Raw genomic sequence first — 20,443 nt, 5'->3', positions numbered from 1 at the left:
GGAACCTAGGGTTTGTTATTTGGGAAAGAGATTGTTAAATTGATTGTTGTTTGGGTTAATTGGGGAGTAATCTAGCATGTTTATGTTGAAAGAAGAAAAAGCCCTAATTTAATGTTTTGACTTGGTGAATTAAAAATGGATAAAGTTGAATAATGTTTGTAAATTATTATTATGGGTTGTGTAAATGTGTTAATAGCTGAAATGGAGAATTAACTATGGCATTTGAATTATTTTGGATTGAACATATTAAATTGAGTTGGGTTATGGCTTTGATATCCATGGAATTAGTTTTGTGAAATGAAAAGAATGGATTGGGATAAAGGGTGGAGTATGTTAACTTGAAAATAAGAGAATTGATTTTTTGAAATAGAAGAATAAAATAATAACACTCTGTGAATTTCAGAAATTAACTTGAGGTTGGATTTAAAATCTCACGAGAGTTGAATTATTATAATAAGTGTGTTGAATACATACATTTGGAGGTTTTGTCCTTAGTTATCTTACTATTGTTGTTGTTGGATTTAAAATCTCACGAGAGTTGAATTATTATAATACGTGTGTTGAATACGTACATTTAGAGGTTTTGTCCTTGGTCATCGGTGGAGGATGACATTGTTGTGTTGAATTGTTGTGTATGCATTATGCTTGTGTTGGTTGTAATTTGTTGAATAGTTTATGTGTATGCATTATACTTGTTGGTTGTACGTTGTCATGTTATAATGATTGGTAACGTACACTGCGCTGAGAATGAGAGGTACCATTACCTTCCAACTAGCGCCTGAAGAATTGGCTACGCTTAGAATGAGAGGTACCAGAACTTTCCAACTAGTGCCTGGAGAACTTGACAGAGGTACCATTACCTTCCAACCGGTATATAGTAAATTGGCATTTCATTGTGAAAAGGTGTATCCTTGGCTTATGTAGACGCGCCCGCGTGGGGCCCTCGCCACAGTTCGGACTCGATTTGTGTCACGGTTCTTAATCTGAACCAAAGAGTCCAAATCTGGCAAATCGTTTTGAGAAAACAGATTTTTGAAAAGAAGTGCCAAACATGGACTGCTTTGCCAGATACAGAGTCGCCACCTAAATATTTTTTAATGGGGAAATTTAGGAAACCCTGACTCGGTGCTAAAGGCCACGTGTCCGTCATTGCCAAAGTTTCCTCGGCTCGGGAGCTTGGGTACGATCGGGGAAGGTCAGCTATGAGCACCCCCTCTCGCCCGGTCTGAAGACTGGCCTCTACTAACCGTGATATTCAATTTTGAAAACGTTATGTGTTCTCATTCCAATTATTAGCCTAGAATTACTATGTTATGCGCACAGCACACAAGTATAGACTAGATCGCCTAATTTGGAAATAAGCATTGCATATCCGTTTATTTTGGAAAAATGTTTTGGAATTTGCTACTCGCAAGTAGGCTAAATACGGATTTCAACGAGTTTTCCCAACTCAAACAACCCAACCTTCACCCACAGGCATTCAATTAGTTTATAACACATAAGCATCTAGCCACATGGTAAACATACTGTCATGATAGCACTCACACGCATGCAAGATGCTAAAGCACAAATAGTTACAATGTACTCCGTGCCAAAACAGTAAACTAGTTAGCAAACATGAGTGGTCCTAGTTCATGTCAAATTTGACTAATGCAACACATACGAGATGTACTTAGAATAGGCTCGGCTAACCTAAGCATGGCATGTGAAATGCAGTCAATTGATGCACGTATTCAATTTGGAATTGAAGTACAAATACAGTTAGCGTGATGCACCGAGCCTGATGCATGTAATACAAATGCATGAATGCACACATGCATAGCATAAGGTATGCTAATTTTAAAAATGCCCTAGTCTACCATCATAAGCAGGTAAATAAAAGGGAAGAAAGAAGTGGGGATTGGAAGACATACACGCCACTCACACACACTTATTACAAATTTGCCCTCGCTCGGAGGGACCGAAAGAATATAATACAAATTAATTAACTACGCAAGCTAATTAAATATTACAAATTGCCTAATCAGTTAACAAACTAATTTAAACTAGGAAAAACAGTAAACCGCCTCGGGAAGAGAGCCAGATGCAGCGCATGCTCGGGTCCTGCTCGGAAATGCACGGCCATGCATAGTCTGCCTCTGTTTTCCCTGCTCTGCCTCTCTGAAGACTGCCGAAGTCTCAAAGATGCTTCTCTGGATATTGGGAATCACCACCGGCTGAGTAGAATTACCACCGGCAGTGAATCGTGGTCACCGGCACAAAATGAATCCATCGGCTGGTGATTTACTGCCGGTCGGCAATGTATAATGCCGGTCGGCAAAGAATGCCTGCAAAACCTGCAACTCACAGCAGCAGAGGACAGAACTTGCATGGCAATACAATTCAAGCAATGTATGCACCAATTATGTCCCTTATCATGTTTGTGACTCAAAAGGGCATGTATCTCGATTCTCGGACCGCCAATCGCGCATTTCCATGCATGATGGCCCAAAGAATCAAGTGTGCAACTTTCATGTCAGATGAAATGCAAACCAAACAAACAAACCAAGGCCCAATTCCTATCACCAAGTCAAGGAACAAGGCATGCATGCAAGATGCAATGCAACCTAGGCATGCAAGCTAAGGATGCAACATGGCATGGCAAGACACTTATGCAAGCATACAAGCAAACATGAGGCAATGCAAACGGATGAAAAGATGGACTTATACATGATTTAGGCAACTCTAAATAGGCCCAAAACAGTGGCCAAAGTAACCAAAATAGAGGACCAAAAACACATACGCACATGCACATGTTAAAGGGCCAACACTTAGGCACAAATGAGGCAACTCTCAAGCACATTTAAAAGGGAATAATCATGGACATATGACATGCATTATAAGCCTTGAAAATCATGTTAAAAACATGGTGCCAAACCAAGCAACAAAGCAAGCTAAACATGCAACAATGGTCCAAGCATTCAAGGCTCACCAAAGAGGCAATGGACTACACTTAGTACAACCACACATGGTAGGACTTAGGCAACCAAAAACAGAGTTTTAACACATGAAACTAAGCCCAAAAGACCAACTAGATAGCATCTAGATGGTTTGAATTTAAAGGCATGCATAAATGCTAAAACATGGAGCATACAAAGCGAGTTTCCAAAGCTTCAAAGAGGCATCCAAGGCGAACATATAGGCATGCAAAGGGGACTGATATGACATGGTGGATGGTTCCAAATCACTAAATCAATGCAAAAATGTCATGCTATACATTCACACACTTAAGGCCAACAAGCCGGAATGCAAAGGGGCTATACTAAGCATGCCAAATCCGACCCAAATAACCTAGGACAGACCTTAAACATGGCAAAATACGCACAAAAGCTTCACAAGACTAAGCCTAAAACATGCTAGAGCAAAGGCTAACAACCTAAGGCATATTAAGGCAATAACAAGGCATTACATGGTAGGTATGCTAAGCATGCATGGTGTACCAAAACCAACACACAACAAGGTTATATCATGGCATAATAAGCATGGAAAACAGCCAAGACATGATCAATACACACTCTAACATGATGCTCCCTCAAGAGGCCAACAAGGGTCCCTTTCAAGGACAACAAGGAGAGGGGGTGGCCCTCCCCTTTTGGAGACTTCAAGGCACCATCTTCACCACTGAAATCCCTCAAGATTTCAGTGGTGAAGAGGCTCAAACACCAAAGTCTCGAAACTTGTACAAAATAGCACAAAATGGAGCCTTACAAGGCTTAGGAGGGGTCAAACAAACCCAAACCACAAAACACTCTTAATAAACAATCAAGAGGGCTAAAAAATAGAACTTTTTTGTCTTATACAATAAGCATGAAAACAGCTCTAAGATAGGTAGAAAAGCAATGCAAAAATGGGGAATAAAAGGGAAGTTTCTCACCCTTGTAGATCACCTTCACAAATGATGCTCCAACAGCCCTCCTTGGCTTGAATCCAGCTTCAAAACACCAAAACCAGCCCCTTAGAACCTCAGTAGCCAAAGGAAGGTGAAACACTAGGTGTTTGTGTGCAATAGTAAGAACAAGTGCACCTAGAACACTCAAGAGAGGGAAAGAGAGATAGAATATGTATCAAACCCTAACCCTAAAACCAGAGCTCTCCTCTGTGTTTTCTATCTCTAAAATGTCTAATATGTCTAACCCTAAGCAAGGGAGAGAAGGGCTCCTCTTATAGAGCTTCTTGTCTTGTAAAGCTTACAAGACAAGCTTCTAAAGAGGGAGATCCCTCCATACACGTGTATGGAGGGGAGCCAAATGCAAGACAACTGTGATAAAATATCTGCAAAAGCAGATGCACAGTAGTCGGCCGGCCAAAGATGCCATTTTGGCAAAAGGGAGTGCCGATCGGCAACAAAGAATGCCGACTGGCAATATATATTGCCGGTGGAAGCAAAAACCTGCCGGTGGCCTCTGGCCATGGCCGGTGGTGTGTGGGGATGCCTCACAAGGCATTCCCTGCCCCTCCAAGGCAAAATGCAAGTGTTTGGTGCAAAAACAGACACTAAACGGTCGAGTTCGGAGATCCTGAGGCAAGGCACGTAGCCGAGACCTCCGGGAACTCCAAACGAACACAAACATGGATGATCACCGAGTGTTCAAACGGTGACGTCCAAGTCTTGAGGACGGTAAAAAATGGGGTGTCTACAGCTTACCGTGCTTAAGGCAGGTAGAGCAAAATGTATTTATCGTTATTGTCTTAGTGTATCTGGGTATAGCATGGGTTATGATGGTTATCATTTTTGAAGGCCGTATTGCCTCGATTGTTGAAGCAGATAGTTATTGATTGCTTGTTGTTTTCTTTTTGTATTAAAGGCATACTTGTATAGTTATGAATGTGTTGGAAACGGACGTATGTATTGTGTTGAGATTGTGAAAAATGTGAAAGACTTTGAATACTTGTGAACATGTTTTGAAAAGAAAAATCAGGTATAAGTCTGGAAAAGTGAGAGAAAACGTAATGGGCTTGGTGAAATTGTTTTTCTTCAGAAATTTGTTATAGTCATATGAATATTGGAAAAAGGTAAGAAGAAAAAAGAAAAGTGAATTACTTATGTTATTGAATGAAATGAATGAATTTGAGAAAAGTTCTTATATACGTATATTTCTGTATAAATCGTCACATTATTTATACAGTATGAGACTAAGCATTCATGATCATAGCTATCTGTAAGTTGTTATTGTTTAGGATCCTGTTGAGATCCATACTAGACTTTATGTTCATCCCACATTGCTAATCCTTTTTCAGATGAACGTCGAGAAGTGTTCCAAGGTCATAGATCTTCTTTACCTGTTGGCCACGGGGCCGTTTGTTTGTAGGTGGAATGCCATTGATGTAAAAGGGTTAAACCCTTTTCTCTTCATTTAGAAGATGTAAACCTACGAGTAATTTGTTTAATTATAACTCTTGTTGCATTCATATTATATTCGGATAAGAGAATCTTTATTCATGTGTTCTTGTAAATATAAAGGGTTTCCGTATGTTTTCTCTAAAATTGAATCTATAATAATGGTTTGGTAATGGAATCCGAGTAATAAAAGGGTGGGGCGTTACACAATTTTCCTCATAAATGCCTTTCCAAATGACAAGATGTCAATTTCCAGTTCGATTAGCATATGCCTTAACCGTTAATAAATCTCAAAGACAATCTGTGAAATTTGTTAGGGTTAATTTGCGCATACCAATGTTTAGCCATTATATGTGGCATTGTCCAAATGTATATCCTTTGATCGTATAAGTATTCTCCTCCTTAAAGATAGCTCGGATTCTACTACAAATATTATTTATCCTAAAGTTTTGTTATAGCATTCCATGTAGATTGAATCATGTTTTATCAAAAGGTAACCATTTGTTAATTAATTTATTTCTTTTGATTATATAATTTTTTATAAAATTTCAATTTAATAATAATTGGAAATATGGACTTTTGTAGGATTGGATCGAAAAATCTATAGAGCTTAAAAGGAGAAATACAGCTAGCTTGCTTCGATGGGGATGTAACAAGGTAATTTCAATTTCAAAGTGTTTTGATATGTATATTTTCAACAAATGCACTAATCTATATTTTTTTGTTTTCACAAATTACCGGAATGTTGTACATGTTCCTCATTGGGGATACATACAAGTTGATACAAAGACTTTTTGAAAAGTAATAAGGAGGAAGTTTGACAAACACATGTTTGAAGACATGTTATTGACACATCTTTTGTAAAGCATACATATTTTGAAAAATTTTAACTCACTTTTGTGAAGTAAACACATATGTTGTAAAGGTTTAACCCACTCTTTTAATATATAGCTATAACATGCTCGGGGGTTACCCCGTGCGTGCTAAATAGTTCGAACCCTCGATTTCTTTGATCTAATCTCACAAGTGCAATGTAAAACATAGATAAGAGTCCAAATTTGACAATTTTTATAGAAAATCCATTTTATTACAAAATCTTTGCTAGAAATGGACTACATCACTAGATGTAACGCCCCAAAATAAATATGATAAACCCATCTCATAAGCGGAAATCAAGTTGAAACAAAGTACTTCCATTTATCAGAGTTAATATACAAAAGGTGACACATGTAATATACATTCATAAATAGCTCATCCTGAATCTACAGCATGTGTTACAAATAGTAGAAAGTAATGAAAGCTAAACAAGTATTCATATGCCCCAAAAACTTACACATTTCCAAGTCACTACTTGGTTACAACAAAATGAGACTAACTCAATGTAATCAAGCCCTTGGCTATACAAAGTAAATACAATCAAAAGAAGCTCTTGCTCCAAATCCCTCCAAGCTACTGTCTTGGCGGAAGCACATCACCAACACCTGAAAATGATTTTTTCCCAAATAAGGTGAGTCAAAGCCCAGTAGAAGCAATCTAACATAATATATGAATCTTAACAAAGATATAAGTATGAGATGCATATTCAATGTCCACGATAAAAATCATTTGTAACTCTTTTGCAAAACCATGCCATGCCAAGCTTTATATCACAATTCATGTTATCTCAATTCATTTTATCTTATTTCATGATTCATTCGCCATTTTATCTCATTTCATGAGTCATTCATCAATTCATTCAAACAACCACACTAAGGATACAACTCAATGGGTTTCTAAACAACACAACCATTGTACAAACATTTTATGGATATTTCATCCGCAAAAATCGGCACCCATGTATACACGCGGGTTTCGGAACTTTCACCCTAGACACACAAGTCAACTTAATTCAATGGAGTCCATCCCCTTTCTTCTACCAAACATGAAGTACATCCCCTTTCTCCTCCCACACATCATACATTTACAATGTATTAAAAACATAGTCATATTCAATTACAACGGATAAGAAATTAGTTTCAATTCACCTAATCCTCATGCAATTTCTACAACAATCATAGTTATCCTCCATCGATAGCCCAAAACATATATTTTTAAACAGATATACAATCTCCAAGACAGAAAAATTATCCAAATTTCCATAGGTGGGAGGTAATACATATCCAACCCCACTATTTATATAAACATCAATCCAATTTCATATTCCCAATGCCAATTTCATTTATTTGTACAAAATAACTATTTGAGACATTTAAGAGCAAAACTCCATTTTCTTCCAAAACCCATCCGGAGTATCAAAATCAACATATTTATCACAACACAACGTCATATCTAATCTCATAACCATTTTTATCACATACATTTGAAAACTCCTCTTTTGATTTCAAACCAAAACCTTAGGTTTGTTCAAAATCACCTCAAGTTCCAATTTTTCTTACACATCAACAAATAACTAAGTCAAAATTCATAGAAGAGTGTAGAAAGTCCCTACCTTAAAGTTAGAAGTCGACCAAAGCAAGGAGGAAACTTCAAAGATGCTCAAACGCAACTTTATTCGGATGAAAACGTAGTCCTTGAGATGCTATGCCTTTTTAACAAAGGCACACGGGTAGAGAACCCAATGGATCTAGGTGAGAATGTAGAGAGAAGGTAAGTTTTAGAGAGAGGGTCCCAACTTTAGGGCTTTGAGAGAAAAGATACGAAAAAGTGGTGTAGAAAGTCACTTTCATGAACTAATATACGCACAGTCCGTTCAAGCGCAAGAAGTGATGCTCGACCGCAGAATGCACACTTCCAGTAGTTTTGCAGATAACAGACTAACGCTCAAGCACAGGCCGCTCGAGTTGAGACCGCTGATTAAGGCCGAAATGTACATCATTGAGGCCGTTAATTAGAATCTCTTAATTTCACTTGTTGGTCAAACTGTATATTTTATGTGTGTTGAGTGTCAATCAGGTTGTACATCGTCGGAGCATAAAATGGGCAAAAAGACAGAATTTGGAGAGAGTTGACTTTTTCGCTCGTGCGTTGACTTTTCCCGCACGTGCGTTAACTTTTTCTGGAAAAGTCAAACCGACGTTTTAAACCTGTTTAGACGAGATTGGAAGTATAAAAAGGCAAGTAAAAGGCTGGATTAGGGTTCGGAAGTTGTTTTGACCTAAAGGGAGAGGCTAGGGTTTGGAAAGGAAGAGAAACAAAAGCTCCAAGATATCTCCCATGGTGGTTCCTTCCCCTTCTACCTCCTTCCACTCCTCCATGAGTGGCTAGTATTCTTTTCTAGGGTTTTGATGAAACCCTAGCCATGAAATTATGTAGTTTTCTTTTTGATTTTTAATTATGTAAAGGTTTGAACATTTGTATGGTGAATTAGAAGTTTGTTTTATATAATTTTCATTATTCTTTCGAATATTTGACTTTCTGTGATTGTTAAATGTTATCCATACAATTGTTTTCTTTTCCTTCACATTCAAGGTATGGGACGAACTATACTACGAGGAACGAGTCGTATCATTACCTTAGTTTAGAGTGAACGGTTCGTATTACTTGAGATGGTTCGTGCTCGTACATTGAATGTGATGATCTTCTTGTTAAATGCTTTGAGCTTGTAGTTACGAAGCATTAATCCGTTCAAACCATAGCATAATTGATTTCAATTGGAAACCCTAATTATGTGGTTAGTGGTGAATTCTCTACCCTAGGATTTTTTCCCAATTCAGTAAACCCAATTTCATTTATTATTGATAATTTAATTCCTTAGTTTAATTTACTCGTTATTAAATTAGGTTATAAACAACCAATCTTTTTATCAAAATTAATTTAGGAATTTGACAATTAAATTAGTTTAATTTCACAATAGTCCCTGTGGATCGATACCTGGACTTGCCATTATTCTGATTGAATTTGGTATAGTTTAGTATTTAATTTTGGTGTGTTCAACGACCCATCAAATTTTGGCGCCGTTGCCGGGGACTTCTGGCGAAATTAGTTAATTTAAAGTTACATTCTTATTTTAATTTTTAGTGTAGGATTTTATGCTTTTGGTGTTGCTAAGTGTGCAGAGCGTTTGAAATTGGAGCTATCACTGAAGTGCAAGCGGAGCGCAGCCGAGCTTCAAAAAAAAAAAAAAATCGCAGCGCTAAAGTGAGTAAACAGAAGCAAACACTCACAAGCAAAGCACCAAAGTGCTAAAACGGAAGTCAAAGCTCAAACAGAGGTTGGAGACAACGTTTACACGTCAAGCATCCGTAAGACGAGTAAAGTGTTTTCGTTAAACCGCTATGAGTATTTCTTCCTTTGGTATTTTGCTTTCATACTTAGTGCACAGAGTCGGAACTTGTGTGTGTGTTTGGGTAGTGTATGCACGGACGTCGTTCTTGTCGCCCTGAATTGTGGAGTTTGGACCTTGAACTAGAAAGGACCCTTAGGAGACTTAGGACCTCTGCCCGTATTCCTAGGCTTGAATATTCATACATTGAGCCATTAGAGATGGCAGATCCTAATGTCCCGAATGTGCCCAACCGGACACTTAAGGATTATTTTACACCCACTGCATATACATCACCATCATGTATCCAATTACCCAATACCACTACTGCTCATTATGAGATTAAGTCCAGCACTATACAAATGCTCCCATCATTCCATGGACTAACTCATGATGACCCTTATAAGCATTTGAATGAATTTCTGGAAATTTGCTCGACAGTGAGGATCCAGAATTTCACAAATGAGGCCTTAATGTTGCGATTGTTTCCATTCTCGTTAAAGGATAAAGCCAAACATTGGCTAAATTCTTTACCTGCTAATTCAATCATAACTTGGGACCAATTACAGCAACGGTTCTTGGAGAAGTACTTTCCCATAGGTAAAACCAACCAACCAACTTATGCGAGCCATCACAAACTTTGCTCAAATGGATGGCAAGCAATTCCATGAGACGTGGGAAAGACTTAGAGACCTTCTCCAACAGTGTCCTCACCACCAAGTGTCTAATTGGCAACTTGTTCAAACATTTTATTATGGCTTAACTGAGCCGCACCGCCAAATGGTGGATTCGTCCTATGGTGGGACATTTATGTCTAAAAATGATGCCGAGGCATGGCAATTGTTTGAGAACCTAATTGATAATTCTCTTCACCATGCATCCGCAGCCCGGCAAGTCCGGCAACCCGTAGTTGGAGCCCCGAAAAGAGTGGGCATTTATGAGGTCAGGCAAAACCTAGAGTTAGCCCAACAAGTAGAGGCACTATCCCGCAAGATAGACCACTTATTAGCTACGGGACATGCCCCTACCCAGCAAGATCAGCCTCAATTCCGTGAGGCATGTGTTATATGTGCGAGCCCTGCTCATGACTTGAGTGAGTGCCCTTCGGCATCACAATTTCCGGAGTTAGTCCAAGAGCATGTGAATGTGGCTCAAGGATTCTCCAACCCGGGTAATGACCCATACTCCAACACATATAATCCGGGATGGAGAAATCACCCTAATCTCTCATGGAGACCCCCTTCACAAGGCAATTCTTATAATCCTCCACCACCAAGGTAGAATTTCAATAATTTTGCCAACCAATCATCTTACCAACCACCGCAACCTTATCGACCCCCACAACTGTACCGGCAACCACAACCCCCGCCTGTTCCTCAGGGCAACTCTGTCTTTGAGACTCAGGTGTTGGAAGTTCTCTCAGAACATAAGGGGTTAGCACCAATAGTTCACTCCCACACTCACTCTATTGCCAAGATAGAGACCCAATTGGGTCAAATAGCTAACTACATGAATCAGAGAAAGGAGGAAAAATTACCAAGTCAAACTGTGGCCAACCCTAAGGGACAATACGGGGCAGAGAGTTCGGGTGGGAATGGTAAGCAACATGAGCAAGTGCAGGCGGTTGTTGCTTTGAGAAGTGGTAGGGAGTTAGAGGCTCAGTCGGTTGCGCCAGATGCAACTAGAGTTAAGAAGGGTGACATTGGGGGTACACCTAATGAGAGCAAGGGTGAGGGGGAAACACTTAAGAGGGATAAGTTAGTCCTTAGCACTCCATATGTGCCTAAGGCACCCTTTCCCCAATGCCTCGATACACCGTCCTTTTTTAATAAGAAGGCGGCATCTATGGAGGCAATGATAGATGTCTTTAAATAGGTAAAAATCAACCTCCCCCTGTTGGAGGCGATTAAGCAAGTACCATCATATGCCAAATTTCTGAAGGACCTTTGTACGCAAAAGCGTAAATCTAGGACACATGTGTCCCAAAAGGTCCTACTCACGGAGCAAGTAAGCTCCATCTTGTTGAATGACACACCTCCTAAGCTTAAGGACCCGGGTGCCCCAACCATTGCATGCATTATAGGGGACCATTTCATTGATAGGGCCTTATTAGATTTAGGGGCTAGTGTTAATTTATTGCCGTACTCTGTGTACGAGGAATTTGGGCTTGGCGAGTTGAAGCCCACTACTGTCACTCTTCAATTGGCTGACCGATCCCTCAGAGTGCCACGTGGCATGATTGAAGATGTGCTAGTTAAGGTTGATAGGTTCTACTTCCCTGTTGACTTTTTGGTGTTAGATATGGAACCGGTAACCAGTTCTAAGAAACAAATCCTGGTGATCTTAGGTCGACCTTTCTTGGCTACGGCCAATGCATGCATAAATTGTCGGACTGGGGTTATGGAAGTTTCATTTGGCAACATGCAAGTGAAACTTAATGTTTTCCAAGCATCCCAACAACCTCATGAGAGAGAGGAGTGCTTATTAGTGGATGTTGTGGATGAGATTGTGGAGGAGGCTTTGCCCTCCATTCTTGTAGAGGACCCTTTAGAGGCTTGTCTAGGTCATTTTGGGTTTGAAAATTTTGATATTGATGGGTCAGTTAAGGAGGTTTTGAAATTGTTGGATGCGGGTATCATATACCCCATCTCAGATAGCAAGTGGGTGAGTCCCACACAAGTGGTGCCCAAGAAATCGGTCATCACCGTTGTTGAGAATAAGAGAGGAGAGTTAGTCTCCACACGAACCACTACTGGGTGGCGAGGCTGCATTGATTATAGGAGACTAAATTCCTCGACTAGGAAGGATCATTTTTCTTTACCCAGGGGTTTGATGGACCCATTTTATTATGATTGATAGATTGATTCCTTATTCTCTTTTCTTTCCCTTCTATGTTATTTTGTTTTTCTTTGTTCTCGTCATGCTTTATTTGCGTCTAGGAGACTTTAAATCCTCTAAAGGTGTAATTCCTTTGGTGTTAGCTGTGCCCGAACGGCATCTGACGGTCTGGTATAGCCACCTAACCGTGTTTGTAGTGAGTTCCTAGGAGACCAATTGAGACGGTGGAAACTAGAGTTCGAATGGCAAAGCCTAGAACACAAAGGTTTGGGATTTCCGGGACTAGAGTCTGGTTTAAATACCCAGGGGTGTGGAGATTGCTTCAAAACTACCTCGGCTTGAACTCTGTATGGCAGCCCCATAGGTTGAGGTAGCTTTATGCGCCTCGATTCTAGATACCGAATCAACCTAGTCTGTCACCCTGTTGGAGAATAGGGAAAGTTACAAACACAGTTAGGGAGAAAAGTAGTACCCGTGGTTTTCGCGTGAAGATTATACCTTTAGTGGACATTCCGTTATGTTCTTATGTGCTATATTTCTTTCGGATGTCAATTGAAGGTAGAAATGATTAAGTATATTTGGGTTGTACTAGCCCGAAGGCTATAAACTACGCTGGGTTTTATTACCTGGGGGATTCTGAAGTGGCAACTTTATGCCATAACTCTGGTGCCTTTTGTTAGGTGCTGAGAGTTAATTTAAAATATATATATATATATATATATGCTTTCATGCTTATTTTCTGTGTTTTTAAAAAAAATAATTAAAAAAAAAACTTTGTTGTTATACATGTTCAATTGTAAACCAATACAAATTCTTAAAAAAAAAAAAAAAAAAAAAGAAGAGAAAATTCCGCATGTGCGGCACTGTGCGCACATAGGGCAAACAAAAATCTCACAAAACAAGTTTGCCCCCTGCTTTAAAAGCAGGTGTGGGCTGGGCAACTTTGACCAAGCCGCACGTGCGGCTTGGGCCCCGCACGTGCGGGACGACGTTTGCCAAAAAAAAAAAAAAAAAAGTCAGCGAGGAGATGAAATCGCTGCACGTGCGGCCTGGGCCCCGCACGTGCGGGAAGTTTGACAATTTGAAGGAGCTGCACTCTGCTTTAAAAGCAGGTGCGGGCAAGTGCGGGAATTTAAATTTTTTATTTTATTTTATTTTTATTTCAAAAAAAAAAAAGGAAATTTTTTTTGCAGATTTTGTTTTCCTTTTATTTTTATTTTTATTATTATTTTTATTTTTATATACTAATTTAAATAATAATAATAATAATAATAATAATAATAATAATAATAATAATAATAATAATAATAATAATAATAATTTAAAATATTAAAAAAAAAAACAGTGTGAAGTGTATATATGTTACTCTCTGCCTACCTGGATGTGCACCTACAATTCTGGCAATTTTCTCTCATTTCTCTTTACTTTTCCATTGAGGACAATGTCATATTCAAGTTGGAGGATGAGGGTTATATTTTATTTTGTGCATTCCTATTTGACTCATAATTCATGCTTATACATGTTTCACTTGATTGCATTACTTCACCTGATGTGACTTTTTGCTAGTAGGGTGATGATATTTGCATATGTTATTTGGAGATCATAGTAGACTTGTATGAAAAGGGTTTATTGGGTAGATACTTGCATGTGATGTTTGCACGAGGAGAGTTGTCTGTGTTTGTGATTTTAGTACACTTGTCATGAGTATGTCTTAATTCACATGAACACACTATCATAACAGTGATCTTTTTATTATAATCCCTAGTGTACATCATTGATAATAGCTATAGTTGCAGAAAAGAATAAATGAGGAGCCAAGATTCTTAAAAAAAAAAAAAAAACACTTGACTGGTTTGGGTTCGTAGCCTTTTTAACTCGAGTTATTAAGCTCGTAGGGGTGTCTCTACACCTAATGCCCTAAAACTGTCTGGTTTGGGAGTCATTGGCCCAAAACTTGCTACATGGGTTAATTAGAAAGCTTAAGGGACTTGGACATTGCACAGTTAAGGAAAAATAAGAAGAATGACTTGTTCGGATTCGTAGCCTTTTCAACTCGAGTTATTAAGCCCGTAGGGGTGTCTTTACACCTAGTGCCCTAAAACCGTCTGGTTTGGGAGTCATTGGCCCAATGCTCGTTACATGGGTTGATTAGAAAGCTTAATGGATCAAGGCATTGCACAGTTATTTAAAAAAAAAAAAAAAGTTTGAGAATCTTGGCTGCAACAGGTTAGTTTTTCTGTATATGTTGGGTGTTATTATGAGTTACACTGGGCTATTATAGTGGACAGTTAACTAATATGGAGATTGCACTTTACACCGAGGGTATTCATGACTTGTCTACTAGTATGCACAGATACAGACAACTTTACTTTTGTATTAACTGAATTGTGGTTTTGACTCAATAGGTTCCTTCATGCTTGTCCACTGTGCCTTTAAGGACTCATGATGTCGCAATATCACACTGTAGTGGCACATAAGTTGATTGTTAGGTGGAGTAGTGTGGTCATTTGTTATTGAGTATATATGAATATGTTAATGTTTGTGGGTATCATTTCTGGAAACCCTCACGAGACTTTACTCGTCCACTTGGGGTAACCTTGTGGTTTAAAGGCTTGTTGCATATGCTAAATGCAACCGTTTTCCCACGAAAGAGGAAATAGATAGATTTTGTTTAATTTTATTTTATTTTACTTGCTTGAGGACTAGCAAGTGGTAAGTTGGGGGATGTGATTAAGGCCGAAATGTACATCATTGAGGCCGTTAATTAAAATCTCTTAATTTCACTTGTTGGTCAAACTGTATATTTTATGTGTGTTGAGTGTCAATCAGGTTGTACATCGTCGGAGCATAAAATGGGCAAAAAGACAAAATTTGGAGAGAGTTGACTTTTCCGCTCGTGCGTTGACTTTTCCCGCACGTGCATTGACTTTCCCGCACGTGCGCTGACTTTTTCTGGGAAAGTCAAACTGACGTTTTAAACCTGTTTGGACGAGATTGGAAGTATAAAAAGGCATGTAAAAGGTTGGATTAGGGTTCGGAAGTTGTTTTGACCTAAAGGGAGAGGCTAGGGTTTGGAAAGGAAGAGAAACAAAAGCTCCAAGATGTCTCCCATGGTGGTTCCTTCTCCTTCTACCTCCTTCTACTCCTCCATGAGTGGCTAGTCTTCTTTTCTAGGGTTTTGATGAAACCCTAGCCATGTAATTATGTAGTTTTCTTTTTGATTTTTAATTATGTAAAGGTTTGAACATTTGTATGGTGATTTAGAAGTTTGTTTTATATAATTTTCATTATTCTTTCGAATATTTGACTTTCTGTGATTGTTAAATGTTATCCATACAATTGTTTTCTTTTCCTTCACATTCAAGGTATGGGACGAACTATACTACGAGGAACGAGTCGTATCACTACCTTAGTTTAGAGTGAATGGTTCGTATTACTTGAGATGGTTCGTGCTCGTACATTGAATGTGATGATCTTCTTGTTAAATGCTTTGAACTTGTAGTTGCGAAGCATTAATCCGTTCAAACCATAGCATAATTGATTTCAATTGGAAACCCTAATTATGTGGTTAGTGGTGAATTCTCTACCCTAGGATTTTTTCCCAATTCAGTAAACCCAATTTCATTTATTATTGATAATTTAATTCCTTAGTTTAATTTGCTCGTTATTAAATTAGGTTATAAACAACCAATCTTTTTATCAAAATTAATTTAGGAATTTGACAATTAAATTAGTTTAATTTCACAATAGTCCCTGTGGATCGATACCTGGACTTGCCATTATTCTGATTGAATTTGGTATAGTTTAGTATTTAATTTTGGTGTGTTCAACGACCCATCAAATTTTGGCGCTCAAGCGCAGAAAGAACTACTCCAGTGTAGAATACACTCTCCTAGTAGTTTTGCAGACTTGCAAAAGTACTGAGAGTTCACAAAGCCCGCTTGAGCGCAAGAAGTGCTGCTCGAGCGGACGAGCAAAATTTTGGGTAACAAAAGTTTGGAAACCAAGCAACCAACCTGTCCCAAACACAACCACAACAATCCAATCGCCAAATTTAAGGAAATACAAGGAGAGCAAGATATGAACAACAATACGAAACCATGAAATCCGAGTCTAGAATACAACAAGGGTCGGGTCAAAACTAGAATCACTATACTAGATCTTAGAGTTTCCACCTAATATTTTAAGAAAATTAGAAAACTCGTGACTTGTGCCAAGGCCACTGTTCGTCGTAACCAAGGATGCTTAGCTTGAAACCTTTGGTATGAGAGGGGAAGGTCATTAATTAAGCACCCCTGCTCACTCGATCAAAAGATCAACCTCTACTAAACCATGATATGAGTTTTATTTCCTTTATATATTCATGTTCTGATTATATAATAAATGCGAAAATTTACTATGTGAAGTATACAAGTATAGACTATAACATTCATTTTGGAACAATTTGATTTCGTGTATTTTGAAAGAGTTTTGAAGATGTACTACCCAAACAAATTGAGTTTACAAATATGAAAATCAACATTATTCCAAATTAAGCGACACAACCTCCATTCACTAGCATTCATACAGTTATATCAAGTAAGCAAGTAGCCTCATGGTAGGGTGCTAAACATAGTAAGGGAAACATATACAAGCGGGATGCTAAAGTAAAAAAACTTACATATTTATTGAAGCTATAAAACAAAGTTAGCAAACCATGCATGATCTTATATACAAAATTCTAATGCAATTCACTCATGAAATGTAACTAAAGATTCGGCTTCTAATATATGATATGCGAATCATCTCAAGAACATGAGGTAGCCCACATAATCAAATAAGAATTGATTAAATCCATAAATGCAAATTTAGCCGAATCAAGATGCATGAAACATGGATGCAAAGCATGAATATAACGAAAAGCAAAATATGATACATATTTACAAATAAGAAAAACAAGTAAAAGAACGGGATAGAAAGAAGCAAGGCAGAAAATTATTACAACACTTGAATAATTACATATCTAAATAAAGAAGGAGATGAAGAAAATATTATAATAAAATAAAAACTTCACAAATCTCTCAAATGAAAAGAAAATAGAAGATGTAGGTCTTGAGAATCGCCAGAAACTAAGTTAGCTAGCTGGCCAAATAATTAGCCGATCGGCCAACTAGGCCTAGTAAAACCTGTCTTGTAGCAACATTGAGAAAATGTAACGCCCTAAAAGTAAACCAGCAAGATGAAATACTTTAACCAACATTATCTATACAAATATAACAAAAACCACCAACCTTTATATCATTACTCACTAGGTTTATACAAAGTTCCACATGCAGATAATACATTCAAGGATGTTGAATACATGAATCATAACATGTAGAGCGACAAATTTCAAAATAAATAAAATGCCCTCATGGGCTATAACTTCCAAGGCTTAAGCCCGGTTACACAAAAGTGGCCTCTCGGACCCAAACATAAATAGCCCTTGGCTAGCAATTAAATCATAACAAAATAGAGTTGTTACTCTTCATAACATATCCACGCCCTCAACTTGGCGGGATCACCATGTATTTTTCTACACCAAAATCCTATAGGGGTGAGCATAAAGCCCAGTAGAGAATCCTTACAAAGTATATACAGTTATGCTAGACTTTCCAATATTAAATGCGATGCCATGCAATGTCAGTTTAAAGGAAATTCCATGCATATGCTCTTCTTAAAAATCTTCAAGTTTTAACAATAGTTTAAAATCTCAATAATTCCAAAATCTTCAATTTTAGTCAATAGGGGCGGTAAATATGACTCAGGTAATCCCTAGGTTGGTGTCTGCAAGTAGACTCAACAAGCACTGCTAATAACCCCACTTTACCGGTTGCTAACCGGAAGGGAAGTGGTACCTCCTCCGCGCGTGTTTTCGGTCTTTCACCCCGGACACTCAGGCCAACTTATCAAATTTATCTACACCTCCTAACTGGACTTACCAACGTATTTACCCCATAACATTAAAATAGTTCTCATTCAAAATATTCTTTCTCAATGTAATGTTTCCAACTCAATTCAAGATGCATAATAAGAGTGATAATAATAAATTGCATGAGTATATGATGTAATAGCAAATGCCTTATAACATTCTCCATTTTCTTCCATCTAATCTTGTTTCATAATTAACCATGTACACAACAAAAGCTATTAACATATAGCAATGTGTTCTCATTATGCACAATCTTTAACAATTTAGTCCCTTCAAGACTATGTACAATGTTTTCGAACATCAATTTCCAAGATTCCCATTTCTCATGACCCATGGTATACAACAACTTATCATCTCATAACCATACATGTTCATGCATTCAACAATAGTTTTAAAACAAGTTCTTCATTCTCATATATCAATAAGATTGCCATTTTTGTTAAACCACATCATGAAAACCTACACTCGTTCATTCTTTTAACACAAGAAAAGAAAGAGTTCCTCTAACGTCCCAAATTTCTAGCCCAAATGATAAGACAACAATCATGACTCTTTCAAGGAAAACTGAATATAAATCTCCAAACTTACATTACATGATACAATAGTTCTTTATACAACAATACATTAATCTAACAAAAAATAAATAAACAAATAAATACCCCTAAGGGTTTACAAGTTTCCAAGGCTTGAGCCTGGTTACACAAAACGGTTATTCAAACCCACACAAACACAGCCATTGGCTTACACACAGAGTCACAGTAAAATAAGAGCATTGTACTCCCAACACACATACTTCCACGTCCCTAGTTGGGTGGGATCACCACATCTTTTCTCACACAAAAATTCCGTAGGGTGAGCATAAAGCCCAGTAAGAAATTCTTAACAAAGTATATACATTTTATACAAGTCTCAAGAGATGAAATGCACATGCCATGCTATGCCCTTTTTGAAGATAAATCACATTTTCATCTTTTGAAAACCATCATGCTCAATGATATCATGCAATTTCAGTTGTTCAAAACTTAACAATTTATTTCAAGGACGAAAAATATGACTCTGGAAATCTCTAGGTCGGTATCTGCAAGTTGACTATACAAGTACTACCAAATTGTCATTTTTACCTGTATTAACTGGAAGGCTCGACACCTATCCGCACGGGTTTTCGGTCTTTCACCCTGGACTCTCATGCCAACTTATTCAATATCATCTACACCACCTATCAAGACTTACTAACGTATTTATCCCAAAATCATTCCATGAAAACTTGTTTCTCAACATTCTTTTCTCAATACAAGTTTTCAAATCAACTTTCAAAGTTTAATGTAATCAAATGAATTGATATGTCAATTTCACAAGATGAATATAAATGATTTCATTCCAATTCATCATCCAAGGAATAACACAATTCCCTCTTTTCAAGTATCATCGACAATTAGTTATTTCAAGACTATTTCAACGTTTTGAACAATAATTTCCAAAATGAACAACAATTCTCATATTCCCTGAAAATCATTTATATAAATATAAATAAGAAATTTTCCAAACATCCATTTATTTTGACACACAAAATAAATATAACAATATCATTCATGGATTTTCAGACTCCTTTAAAAAAAATCTCCAAAATTCTAGGTTTTCTCACCAAAACTATACAACTCAAATCTTTTGAAAGAAAACTTTCCAAAGTCATCTTTTCTTCAATCAACGAAGATCAAAACCTATAAGATCATTTTAAAAGAATAAGAGACAAACCCACTTTCAAAATCGCTCAACTTCTTGAATCAACAATCAATTTTCAAAGCTATCGAAAGATGATTTCGAAAATCATATAGATCTTGCAAAAATATATATATAACTCTAAGAAAATCCCTACCTCAAGTTTTGAAGAAGAAATGAGATGAAACCCCAAAATCAACGGTGTCGAAACTCGATCTCTACCGCACACAATGAAGCCCTCAAGAAGTTAACCAACTTTGATGAAGAACTCATAGTAGAACTCTAATGGATCTTGAGAAAT

This window comes from Camellia sinensis, chromosome 8, assembly GCF_055761805.1.
Source record: "Camellia sinensis isolate YWXY chromosome 8, ASM5576180v1, whole genome shotgun sequence".
Classification (NCBI taxonomy): domain Eukaryota; kingdom Viridiplantae; phylum Streptophyta; class Magnoliopsida; order Ericales; family Theaceae; genus Camellia; species Camellia sinensis.
The sequence above is the reverse complement of the archived record's forward strand: the minus strand, read 5'-3'. Positions refer to the sequence as shown.